Source organism: Coregonus lavaretus (genome assembly GCF_964263955.1).
Source record: "Coregonus lavaretus genome assembly, chromosome: 20".
NCBI lineage: Eukaryota > Metazoa > Chordata > Actinopteri > Salmoniformes > Salmonidae > Coregonus > Coregonus lavaretus.
In genome coordinates, this window is record NC_140007.1 from 37,982,387 (window position 1) to 37,995,324 (window position 12,938).

The 12,938-nt window shown below is 40.0% G+C and overlaps 1 pseudogene across 1 annotated transcript in view; it reads left to right on the forward strand.

The window, feature by feature from the left end:
• Window positions 1–12,938, forward strand: part of LOC311148154 (low-density lipoprotein receptor-related protein 1-like) — a 186,430-nt pseudogene that overhangs the window by 73,003 nt on the left and 100,489 nt on the right. The gene's annotated exons all lie outside the window — the stretch shown is intronic.

Consider the following 12,938-nt stretch of genomic DNA (forward strand, 5'->3'; position numbering starts at 1 on the left):
TAATTTTTGTAATGCCAATCCTGGTTATAGGTAACAATCCTTCGGTTGAACTGCCAACATTATTACGCATATTATTCGTTAATTGTGAAAATAAATGAAGATATGCAGGATTTTGTATACAATACAATCGAGATGAGTGCGTTGGAAATGCTTTTGGCAGTTAATCTGCTTCTGTTCTGTGGGTGGCACTGTGTGTTCTTATTAAAGGATGGGTCCCAATCTCTCAAAGGCCCTAGGATCCAGGTGGACAGGGGTGGTCTGCCAGTCACTGGGACGACAATCCAACTTGGGATGGGGGGAGGTTTTAGCGGGTGGAATGGTGGAGAACAATTGGAGGTTTACACAGTAGCAGTGAAAATACCATGGTATAGCTATGGACACTCAATCATTATGGTACTTTTTAATGGTAAGTTTACAAAAATATATTATGATCAATAGAATTGAAACTTGTATCTCATTATGGTAAATGGTGAAATAAGTATAGCAAGTAAAGATGTTGATGGCATAGCAGATAATAAGAAAAGACGATTAGTATTTACCTGGCTAAAAGAGAAGGAATATAATATCTATTGTTTACAGGAAACTCATTCAACAATTTTAAGAGAAGTTGTGTGGAGAAAGGACTGCGGGGGGTGAAATATTCTTCTCCCATGGACAAAGAAACTCAAAAGGGGTGATGATATTAATCAACAATCCTTTTGATTCGAATGTGCAAATTGTTCAAACAGATCCGCAAGGTAGATGGATTTGGCTCATTTATCTAGACGGTCCAAATAATGATGATCCACACTTCTTTGAAAAATTATATAATAATTTATCAAGCCTACAAGCAATACAAGACTCTATTATTATGGTGGGAGATTATACGGTTTTAAATACCTCAATGGACCGTAAAGGAAATCACACTACAAACTATCACCCTTATACACTTAAGGAAATCACGAGTATCATGGATATATTGGAACTAGTGGATACAGTGGGGAGAACAAGTATTTGATACACTGCCGATTTTGCAGGTTTTCCTACTTACAAAGCATGTAGAGGTCTGTAATTTTTATCATAGGTACACTTCAACTGTGAGAGACGGAATCTAAAATGGCGGTGTATCAAATGGCCCCATCCATCCTCCCCTCAATACGGTGCAGTCATCCTTTCCCCTTTGCAGAAAAATCCAAAAATCCAGAAAATCACATTGTGTGATTTTTAAGTAATTCATTTGCATTTTATTGCATGACATAAGTATTTGATACATCAGAAAAGCAGAACTTAATATTTGGTACAGAAACCTTTGTTTGCAATTACAGAGATCATACTATTCCTGTAGGTCTTGACCAGGTTTGCACACACTGCAGCAGGGATTTTGGCCCACTCCTCCATACAGACCTTCTCCAGATTTCGGGGCTGTCGCTGGGCAATACGGACTATCAGCTCCCTCCAAAGATGTTCTATTGGGTTCAGGTCTGGAGACTGGCTAGGCCACTCCAGGACCTTGAGATGCTTCTTACGGAGCCACTCCTTATTTGCCCTGGCTGTGTGTTTCAGGTCGTTGTCATGCTGGAAGACCCAGCCACAACCCATCTTCAATGCTCTTACTGAGGGAAGGAGGTTGTTGGCCAAGATCTCGCGATACATGGCCCCATCCATCCTCCCCTCAATACGGTGCAGTCGTCCTGTCCCCTTTGCAGAAAAGCATCCCCAAAGAATGATGTTTCCACCTCCATGCTTCACGGTTGGGATGGTGTTCTTGGGTTGTACTCATCCTTCTTCTTCCTCCAAACACGGCGAGTGGAGTTTAGACCAAAAAGCTCTATTTTTGTCTCATCAGACCACATGACCTTCTCCCATTCCTCCTCTGGATCATCCAGATGGTCATTGGCAAACTTCAGACGGGCCTGGACATGCGCTGGCTTGAGCAGGGGGACCTTGCGTGTGCTGCAAGATTTTAATTCATGATGGCGTAGTGTGTTACTAATGGTTTTCTTTGAGACTGTGGTCCCAGCTCTCTTCAGGTCATTGACCAGGTCCTGCCGTGTAGTTCTGGGCTGATCCCTCACCTTCCTCATGATCATTGATGCCCCACAAGGTGAGATCTTGCATGGAGCCCCAGACCGAGGGTGATTGACCATCATCTTGAACTTCTATTTTCTAATAATTGCGCCAACAGTTGTTGCCTTCTCACCAAGCTGCTTGCCTATTGTCCTGTAGCCCATCCCAGCCTTGTGCAGGTCTACAATTGTATCCCTGATGTCCTTACACAGCTCTCTGGTCTTGGCCATTGTGGAGAGGTTGTAGTCTGTTTGATTGAGTGTGTGGACAGGTGTCTTTTATACAGGTAATGAGTTCAAACAGGTGCAATTAATACAGGTAATGAGTGGAGAACAGGAGGGTTTCTTAAAGAAAAACTAACAGGTCTGTGAGAGCCGGAATTCTTACTGGTTGGTAGGTGATCAAATACTTATGTCATGCAATAAAATGCAAATTAATTACTTAAAAATCATACAATGTGATTTTCTGGATTTTTGTTTTAGATTCCGTCTCTCACAGTTGAAGTGTACCTATGATAAATATTACAGACCTCTACATGCTTTGTAAGTAGGAAAACCTGCAAAATCGGCAGTGTATCAAATACTTGTTCTCCCCACTGTATATGGAGGCTCAAATATCCTGACCTAGTGAGATATACATGGCGGTGTCTCAATCAAGCTAGTCGTGTTGACTACTTTCTTATGTCATTCTCGCTGGCACCAAAAGTTAAAAAGTGTTGATAGGGGACAGAATGCGGTCGTGCCATCAAATAATTGGCATATACATTACTCTTACAGAATTTCGACATGGGCGAGGAAATTGGAAATGTAATCAAAGCCTATTGGATGACAACTTGTTTTTAAGCAGGACAGAAGAATTTATAACTTATAATATAATTGATTTTTCCGACATAATATAGGTACAGCAGATCCCCTTATTGTATGGGACACTTTTAAATGTGCCTTTAGAGGCCATGCAATTCAATACTCATCTTTAAAGCAAAAGCAATTTAAGTCAAAAGGATTCATATTAAGAAAGGAAATAGAGGGACTAACAGTACAGATAGATAGCAATAAAAGCAATACCATAGAGACACAGAATACGTTAGAGGAAAAACTAAAAGAAATGGAGGAACTTATTCAAGAAAGATCAAGTGTAATATATTATAAAAATAAAGCGAACTGGATGGAATATGTGGAAAGTGCACCAAATTCTTTTTTAATCTTCAACAAAGAAATGCTACCAAAAATTATTTATTGAAACTTGTTACAAATGACGGAGTCACCCATGATTCACCAAACAATATTTTGAAAGAGGAAGCAAAGTACTTTAAGCATATGTTTTCGTTTCAGTCTCCTCCATCTCCACTAACCGAAGTTAATTGTAAGAATCTTTTTCCTATTAATAATGTAAAATTAACAGCTGTACAGAAAGGCTAATGTGAAGGCCAAATTACAGAGGAGGAACTTCTTGATGCAATTAAAGCCTTTAAGTCCGGGAAACTTCAGGGCTGGATGGCATACCAGTTGAAGTATACCAAACCTTTTTTGATGTACTCAAAGGACCGTTATTAGCATGTTTTAAACACTCCTATAAAAATGGTAGATGATTAGATTTTATTATTACTGAAACAGGACCCAAGTGGTAAATATAAAGATTGAGTCCATCAAAAAAATTGGAGGCCTCTTATACTTCAGTGTTGTGATGCAAAAATAGAGTTAAAAAGGTATTGTCGGATATTATTCATCCTAATCAGACAGATTTTTGACATGGACGATACATTGGAGATAATATAAGACAAGTACTGGAAACAATAGAACACTATGAAAAATCTGGGAAACCAGGCCTGGTATTCATAGCTGACTTTGAAAAGGCTTTTGATGAAGTACGACTGGAATTTATATATAAATGCCTGGAATATTTTAATTTTGGAGAATCTCTTATGCAATGGGTTAAAGTTATGTACAGTGCCTTGCAAAAGTATTCACCCCCCTTGGCGTTTATCCTATTTTGTTGCATTACAACCTGTAATTTAAATGGCTTTTTATTTGGATTTCATCTAATGGACATACACAAAATAGTCCAAATTGGTGGAGTGAAATGAAAACAATGACTTGTTTCAAAAAACTCTAAAAAATAAATAACGGAAAAGTGGTGTGTGTATATGTATTCACCCCCTTTGCTATGAAGCCCCTAAATAAGACCTGTTGCAACCAATTACCTTCAGAAGTCACATAATTAGTTAAATAAAGTCCACCTGTGTGCAATCTAAGTGTCACATGATATGTCACATGATCTCAGTATATATACACCTGTTCTGAAAGGCCCCAGAGTCTGCAACACCACTAAGCAAGGGGCACCACCAAGCAAGCGGCACCATGAAGACCAAGGAGCTCTCCAAACAGGTCAGGAACAAAGTTGTGGAGAAGTACAGATCAGGGTTGGGTTATAAAAAAATATCAGACACTTTGAACATCCCACGGAGCACCATTGAACCCATTATTAAAAAATGGAAAGAATATGGCACCACAACAAACCTGCCAAGAGAGGGCCGCCCACCAAAACTCACGGACCAGGCAAGGAGGGCATTAATCAGAGAGGCAACAAAGAGACCAAAGATAACTCTGAAGGAGCTGCAAAGCTCCACAGCGGAGATTGGAGTATCTGTCCATAGGACCACTTTAAGCCATACACTCCACAGAGCTGGGCTTTACGAAAGAGTGGCAAGAAAAAAGCCATTGCTTAAAGAAAAAAATAAGCAAACACGTTTGGTGTTCGCCAAAAGGCATGTGGGAGACTCCCCAAACATATGGAAGAAGGTACTCTGGTCAGATGAGACTAAAATTGAGCTTTTTGGCCATCAAGGAAAACACTATGTCTGGCGCAAACCCAACACCTCTCATCACCCCGAGAACACCATCACCACAGTGAAGCATGGTGGTGGCAGCATCATGCTGTGGGGATGTTTTTCATCGGTAGGGAGTGGGAAACTGGTCAGAATTGAAGGAATGATGGATGGTACTAAATACAAGGACATTTTTGAGGAAAACCTGTTTCAGTCTTCCAGAGATTCGAGACTGGGACGGAGGTTCACCTTCCAGCAGGACAATGACCCTAAGCATACTGCTAAAGCAACACTCGAGTGGTTTAAGGCGAAAAATGTAAATGTCTTGGAATGGCCTAGTCAAAGCCTAGACCTCAATCCAATCCAATTGAGAATCTATGGTATGACTTAAAGATTGCTGTACACCAGCGGAACCCATCCAACTTGAAGGAGCTGGAGCAGTTTTGCCTTGAAGAATTAGCGAAAATCCCAGTGGCTAGATGTGCCAAGCTTAAAGGGACATACCCCAAGAGACTTGCAGCTGTAATTGCTGCAAAAGGTGGCTCTACAAAGTATAGTTATGCATGCTCAAGTTTTCTGTTATTTTGTCTTATTTCTTGTTTGTAGGCATTACGATCCTTATAGACAGCGAGGATACCCTCCCCTTCCATGTATTATAATCACCATTAGGTGATGGGGGAGTTCATTAGATTGATGTAATTATCCCTCATTGGGAGAAGTAATGGGCATCATAGAGGTAATTTAATCTTATCTCAGTTATCTCTCCACATGCACGCAGACACACACACACACACACCTTATGCTATTAAAATGGTATGGAGTATAATTAGTTACAGGAATGAATTTGGAATGAAACCATTGTTATGCACGCTCAAGGATTCTTTTTTTGTTGTCTTATTTCTTGTTTGTTTCAGAATAAAAAAGATGTTGCATCTTCAAAGTGGTAGGCATGTTGTGTAAATCAAATGATACAAACCCCCCAAAATCTATTTTAATTCCAGGTTGTAAGGCAACAAAATAGGAAAAATGCCAAGGTGGGTGAATACTTTCGCAAGCCACTGTATAGTAACCCTAGGTATAAAATAGTAAATAATGGCTACTTCTCATAAAGTATTAAACTGTCAAGAGGAGTAAAACAAGGTTGTCCACTATTGGCATATCTATTTATTATGGCCATTTATTATGGCCACATATCCAACAATAATATCAAGGGCCTAGAAATCCAGGGCTTAAAAACAAAGGTGTCTTGTACGCTGATGATTCATGTTTTCTTTTAAATCCACAATTTCGATCCCTCCACAGCCTCATAGAGGATCTAGATAATTTTTCTAAACTCTCTGGATTGCAACCAGTGTGCTATATTGGATTACAAAAAAATACAACTTTTACATTACCGTGTAGTTTACCAATAAAATGGTCTGACGATGAAGTGGATATACTCGGTATTCATATCCCGAAAGAAAGAAATGATCTCACTACAATACATTTTAGTAGAAAGTTAGCAAAAATAGATAAGATCTTGCTATGGAAAGGAAAATACCTGTCTATTTGTGAAAAACTCTTTAGTCATATCCCAGTTTTCCTATTTTCTTATGGCCTTGCTTACACCTAGCGACTTGTTTTTTTAATTATATGAGCAAAATATATTCCATTTTATTTGGAACGGCGAGCCAGACAAAATTAAATGGACCTATTTATATAATGAATATGAATTCGGAGGGCAGAAATGATTAAATATGAAAGCATTAGACCTCTCACTAAAGGCTTCAGTCATACAAAAGTTATACTTAAATCCAAACTGGTTTTCCAACAGATTAGTAAGAATGTCTCATCCCAAGAATGGCCTTTTTCCGTTTATTCAGATTACAACCTCTCACTTTTGATTATTTGAAAATGAAATTATCTCCAAAATGTCGCTATTTGTAAAACAAGCCATCGAAAGTTGGTTGCAATTTCAGTTTAATCCACCAGAAAAGAGAGAACAAATATTACAACAAATATTATGGTTAAACTCAAATATACTCATTGATAAAAAACGTTTTAAAGTGCTCTTCACTGACGAGTCGCGGTTTTGTCTCACCAGGGGTGATGGTCGGATTCGCGTTTATCGTCGAAGGAATGAGCGTTACACCAAGGCCTGTACTCTGGAGCTGGATCGATTTGGAGGTGGAGGGTCCGTCATGGTCTGGGGCAGTGTGCAGGCAATCTCAACGCTGTGCGTTACAGGGAAGACATCCTCCTCCCTCATGTGGTACCCTTCCTGCAGGCTCATCCTGACATGACCCTCCAGCATGACAATGCCACCAGCCATACTGCTCGTTCTGTGCGTGATTTCCTGCAAGACAGGAATGTCAGTGTTCTGCCATGGCCAGTGAAGAGCCCGGATCTCAATTCCATTGAACATGTCTGGGACCTGTTGAATCGGAGTGTGAGGGCTAGGGCCATTCCCCCCAGAAATGTCCGGGAACTTGCAGCAGATTAGTAAGAATGTCTCATCCCAAGAATGGCCTTTTTCCGTTTATTCAGATTACAACCTCTCACTTTTGATTATTTGAAAATGAAATGATCTCCAAAATGTTGCTATTTGTAAAACAAGCTGGTTGCAATTTCAGTTTAATCCACCAGAAAAGACAGAACAAAAATTACAACAAAAATGGTCCTCTGTAGCTCAGCTGGTAGAGCACGGCGCTTGTAACGCCAAGGTAGTGGGTTCGATCCCCGGGACCATCCATACACAAAAAAATAATGTATGCACCCATGACTGTAAGTTGCTTTGGATAAAAGCTTCTGCTAAATGGCATATTATTATTATTAAATATTATGGTTAAACTCAAATATACTCATTGATAAAAAACAATTTTTTCTTCGACAAAATGTTTAAAAAAGGTATAATCTTCGTAAATGATATCATAAATAGGACTGATGGAGTTTTGTCACACATGCAGCTAACAAAATTACTCAAAATTACAACCAACTAATTGCATCATTACCGCAAAAATGGAAGAGGCAAGTGGAAGGGGGAGAAAGTAAGGAATTTGTCTGTCGGCCCCTGCATTAAAGACCAAAATTGGCTAAAGAAAATTGTGATAAATGAAAAGTATACCCGTTTCATTTAAGGATGAAAAAATTGACAGCTGTGCCGTATAGATTGCAAAATAGTTGGGAAGAGATTTTTGATGTACAGATTCCATAGCATATGGTTTAGAAACTGATACACAAAACAACGCTGGATTCATTTAAATTATTATACAAAATTCTTGCAACCAATAGAATGTTATATATATGGGGGATACAACCATCCCAGCTCTGCAGATTTTGTTGCGAAGAGACTGAAGCATTAGATCATTTGTTTTGGAACTGTCCATGTGTAGCATGTTTTTGGTCGCAGGTTCAGGAATAGCTGAAGAATTGCAACATTTACCTGGAGCTAACTCTGCAAATAGCACTGCTGGGTGATTTAAAAAGTCAAAGTCAATCGATCAATAAATAGTAATACTCTTAGCAAAAATGTTTATCTTTAATTTACAATATGTAGAATCTATGAGAATAGAAAGGTTCAGAACTTTTGTGGAACATCACAGCACAGTTGAAAAATATATGGCAAATAGAAATCACAACTGGATGTTGTTCAGAGATAGATGGGAGGGGTTGAGTGGAGCTGAAATATGGGACAAAAAACAAACAAAAGATAACTGTTGTGTTGTTGTCAATTAGTTTACTCAAATGAGGGGAGGGATGGTATGGTTAGGGGAAAATAATAAAGGAAAATATATCTTTAAAAATATATATACACTACCAGTCCAAAGTTTGGACACACCCACTCATTCAAGGTTTTTTCTTTATTTTTTACATTGTAGAATAATAGTGAAGACATCAAAACTATGAAATAACACATATGGAATCATGTAGTAATCAAAAAAGTGTTAAACAAATCAAAATATATTTTATATTTGAGATTCTTCAAATAGCCACCCTTTGCCTTGATGACAGCTTTGCACACTCTTGGCATTCTCGCAACCAGCTTCATGAGGTAGTCACATGGAATGCATTTCAATTAACAGGTGTGCTTTCTTAAAAGATAATTTGTGGAATTTATTTCCTTCTTAATGCATTTGAGCCAATCAGTTGTGTTGTGACAAGGTAGAGGGGGTATACAGAAAATACCAAGTCCATATTATGGCAAGAACAGCTCAAATAAGCAAAGAGAAACGAAAGTCCATCATTACTTTAAGACATGAAGGTCAGTCAATATGGAACATTTCAAGAACTTTGAAAGTTTCTTCAAGTGCAGTCGCAAAAACCATCAAGCGCTATGATGAAACTGGCTCTCATGAGGACCGCCACAGGAATGGAAGACCCAGAGTTACCTCTGCTGCAGAGGATAAGTTCATTAGAGTTACCAGCCTCAGAAATTGCAGCCCAAATAAATCCTTCACAGAGTTCAAGTAACAGACACATCTCAACATCAACTATGTAGAGGGGACTGTGTGAATCAGGCCTGCATGGTTGAATTGCTGCAAAGAAACCACTACTAAAGGACCCCAATAAGAAGAAGAGACCTGCTTGGGCCAAGAAACACGAGCAATGGACATTAGACCGGAGGAGATTTGTCCTTTGGTCTGGAGTCCAAATTGGAGATTTTTGGTTCCAACCGCCGTGTCTTTGTGAGACGCAGTGTGGGTGAACGGATGATCTCCGTTTGTGTAGTTCCCACCGTAAAGCATGGAGGAGGAGGTGTTATGGTGTGGGGGTGCTTTGCTGGTGACACTGTCTGTGATTTATTTAGAATTCACACTTAACCAGCATGGTTACCACAGCATTCTGCAGCGATACGCCATCCCATCTGGTTTGGGCTTAATGGAACTATCATTTATTTTTTAACAGGACAATGACCCAACACACCTGCAGGCTGTGTAAGGGCTATTTTACCAAGAAGGAGAGTGATGGAGTGCTGCATCAGATGACCTGGCCTCCACAATCCCCCGACCTCAACCCAATTGAGATGGTTTGGGATGAGTCGGACGGCAGAGATATGACGTACATGACCCCGTCCATCGTCCCTTTGAGTTGTCCTGTCACCTTAGCAGAAAAACACCCCCAAAGCATAATGTTTCCACCTCCATGTTTGACGGTGGGGATGGTGTTCTTGGGGTCATAGGCAGCATTCCTCCTCCTCCAAACACGGTGAGTTGAGTTGATGCCAAAGAGCTCCATTTTGGTCTCATCTGACCACAACACTTTCACCCAGTTCTCCTCTGAATCATTCAGATGTTCATTGGCAAACTTCAGACGGGCATGTATACGTGCTTTCTGAGCAGGGGGACCTTGTGGGCGCTGCAGGATTTCAGTCCTTCACGGCGTAGTGTGTTACCAATTGTTTGGTGACCATGGTCCCAGCTGCCTTGAGATCATTGACAAGATCCTCCCGTTTAGTTCTGGGCTGATTCCTCACCGTTCTCATGATCATTGCAACACCACGAGGTGAGATCTTGCATGGAGCCCCAGGCCAAGGGAGATTGACTGTTCTTTTGTGTTTCTTCCATTTGCGAATAATCGCACCAACTGTTGTCACCTTCTCACCAAGCTGCTTGGCGATGGTCTTGTAGCCCATTCCAGCCGTGTGTAGGTCTACAATCTTGTCCCTGACATCCTTGGAGAGCTCTTTGGTCTTGGCCATGGTGGAGAGTTTGGAATCTGATTGTTTGATTGCTTCTGTGTACAGGTGTCTTTTATACAGGTAACAAGCTGAGATTAGGAGCACTCCCTTTAAGAGTGTGCTCCTAATCTCAGCTCGTTACCTGTATAAAAGACACCTGGGAGCCAGAAATCTTTCTGATATTTCCCTCATTAAAATGCAAATCAATTTATAACATTTTTGACATGCGTTTTTCTGGACTCTTTTGTTGTTATTCTGTCTCTCACTGTTCAAATAAACCTACCATTAAAATTATAGACTGATCATTTCTTTGTCAGTGGGCAAACGTACAAAATCAGCAGGGGATCAAATACTTTTTTCTCTCACTGTATACAGTGGGGAAAAAAAGTATTTAGTCAGCCACCAATTGTGCAAGTAATCCCACTTAAAAATATGAGAGAGGCCTGTAATTTTCATCATAGGTACACGTCAACTATGACAGACATATTGAGAGAAAAAAAATCCAGAAAATCACATTGTGGGATTTTTAATGAATTTATTTGCAAATTATGGTGGAAAATAAGTATTTGGTCACCTACAAACAAGCAAGATTTCTGGCTCTCACAGACCTGTAACTTCTTCTTTAAGAGGCTCCTCTGTCCTCCACTCGTTACCTGTATTAATGGCACCTGTTTGAACTTGTTATCAGTATAAAAGACACCTGTCCACAACCTCAAACAGTCACACTCCAAACTCCACTATGGCCAAGACCAAAGAGCTGTCAAAGGGCACCAGAAACAAAATTGTAGACCTGCACCAGGCTGGGAAGACTGAATCTGCAATAGGTAAGCAGCTTGGTTTGAAGAAATCAACTGTGGGAGCAATTATTAGGAAATGGAAGACATAAAAGACCACTGATAATCTCCCTCGATCTGGGGCTCCACGCAAGATCTCACCCCGTGGGGTCAAAATGATCACAAGAACGGTGAGCAAAAATCCCAGAACCACACGGGGGGACCTAGTGAATGACCTGCAGAGAGCTGGGACCAAAGTAACAAAGCCTACCATCAGTAACACACTACGCCGCCAGGGACTCAAATCCTGCAGTGCCAGACGTGTCCCCCTGCTTAAGCCAGTACATGTCCAGGCCCGTCTGAAGTTTGCTAGAGTGCATTTGGATGATCCAGAAGAGGATTGGGAGAATGTCATATGGTCAGATGAAACCAAAATATAACTTTTTGGTAAAAACTCAACTCGTCGTGTTTGGAGGACAAAGAATGCTGAGTTGCATCCAAAGAACACCATATCTACTGTGAAGCATGGGGGTGGAAACATCATGCTTTGGGGCTGTTTTTCTGCAAAGGGACCAGGATGACTGATCCGTGTAAAAGAAAGAATGAATGGGGCCATGTATCGTGAGATTTTGAGTGAAAACCTCCTTCCATCAGCAAGGGCATTGAAGATGAAACGTGGCTGGGTCTTTCAGCATGACAATGATCCCAAACACACCGCCCGGGCAACGAAGGAGTGGCTTCGTAAAAAGCATTTCAAGGTCCTGGAGTGGCCTAGCCAGTCTCCAGATCTCAACCCCATAGAAAATCTTTGGAGGGAGTTGAAAGTCCGTGTTGCCCAGCGACAGCCCCAAAACATCACTGCTCTAGAGGAGATCTGCATGGAGGAATGGGCCAAAATACCAGCAACAGTGTGTGAAAACCTTGTGAAGACTTACAGAAAACGTTTGACCTGTGTCATTGCCAACAAAGGGTATATAACAAAGTATTGAGAAACTTTTGTTATTGACCAAATACTTATTTTCCACCATAATTTGCAAATAAATTCATAAAAAATCCTCCAATGTGATTTTCTGGAAAAAAAATTCTCATTTTGTCTGTCATAGTTGACGTGTACCTATGATGAAAATTACAGGCCTCTCTCATCTTTTTAAGTGGGAGAACTTGCACAATTGGTGGCTGACTAAATACTTTTTTCCCCCACTGTATATATTTTTATATATTTTCCTTTATTATTTTCCCCTAACCATACCATCCCTCCCCTAATTTGAATAAACTAATTGACAACAACACAACAGTTATCTCTTGTTTGTTTTTTGTCCCATATTTCAGCTCCACTCAACCCCTCCCATCTATCTCTGAACACCATCCAGTTGTGATTTCTATTTGCCTTAAATTTTCTTCACTATTATTCTACAATGTTAAAAATAATGAAAAACCCTTGAATGAGTAGGTGTGTCCAAACTTTTGACTGGTAGTGTATATATAATATATATATTTACAAAAAAATATATGGGGGATTGGAAATGATGCAGACAATTACATTGATGGAAACTACAATCTATCTGAAATATTAAAGCTAAAAAAAAGGAAAGAAATAGTGCAATCAAGTTTGCAGGTGTGCGATATACAACAGTTACTA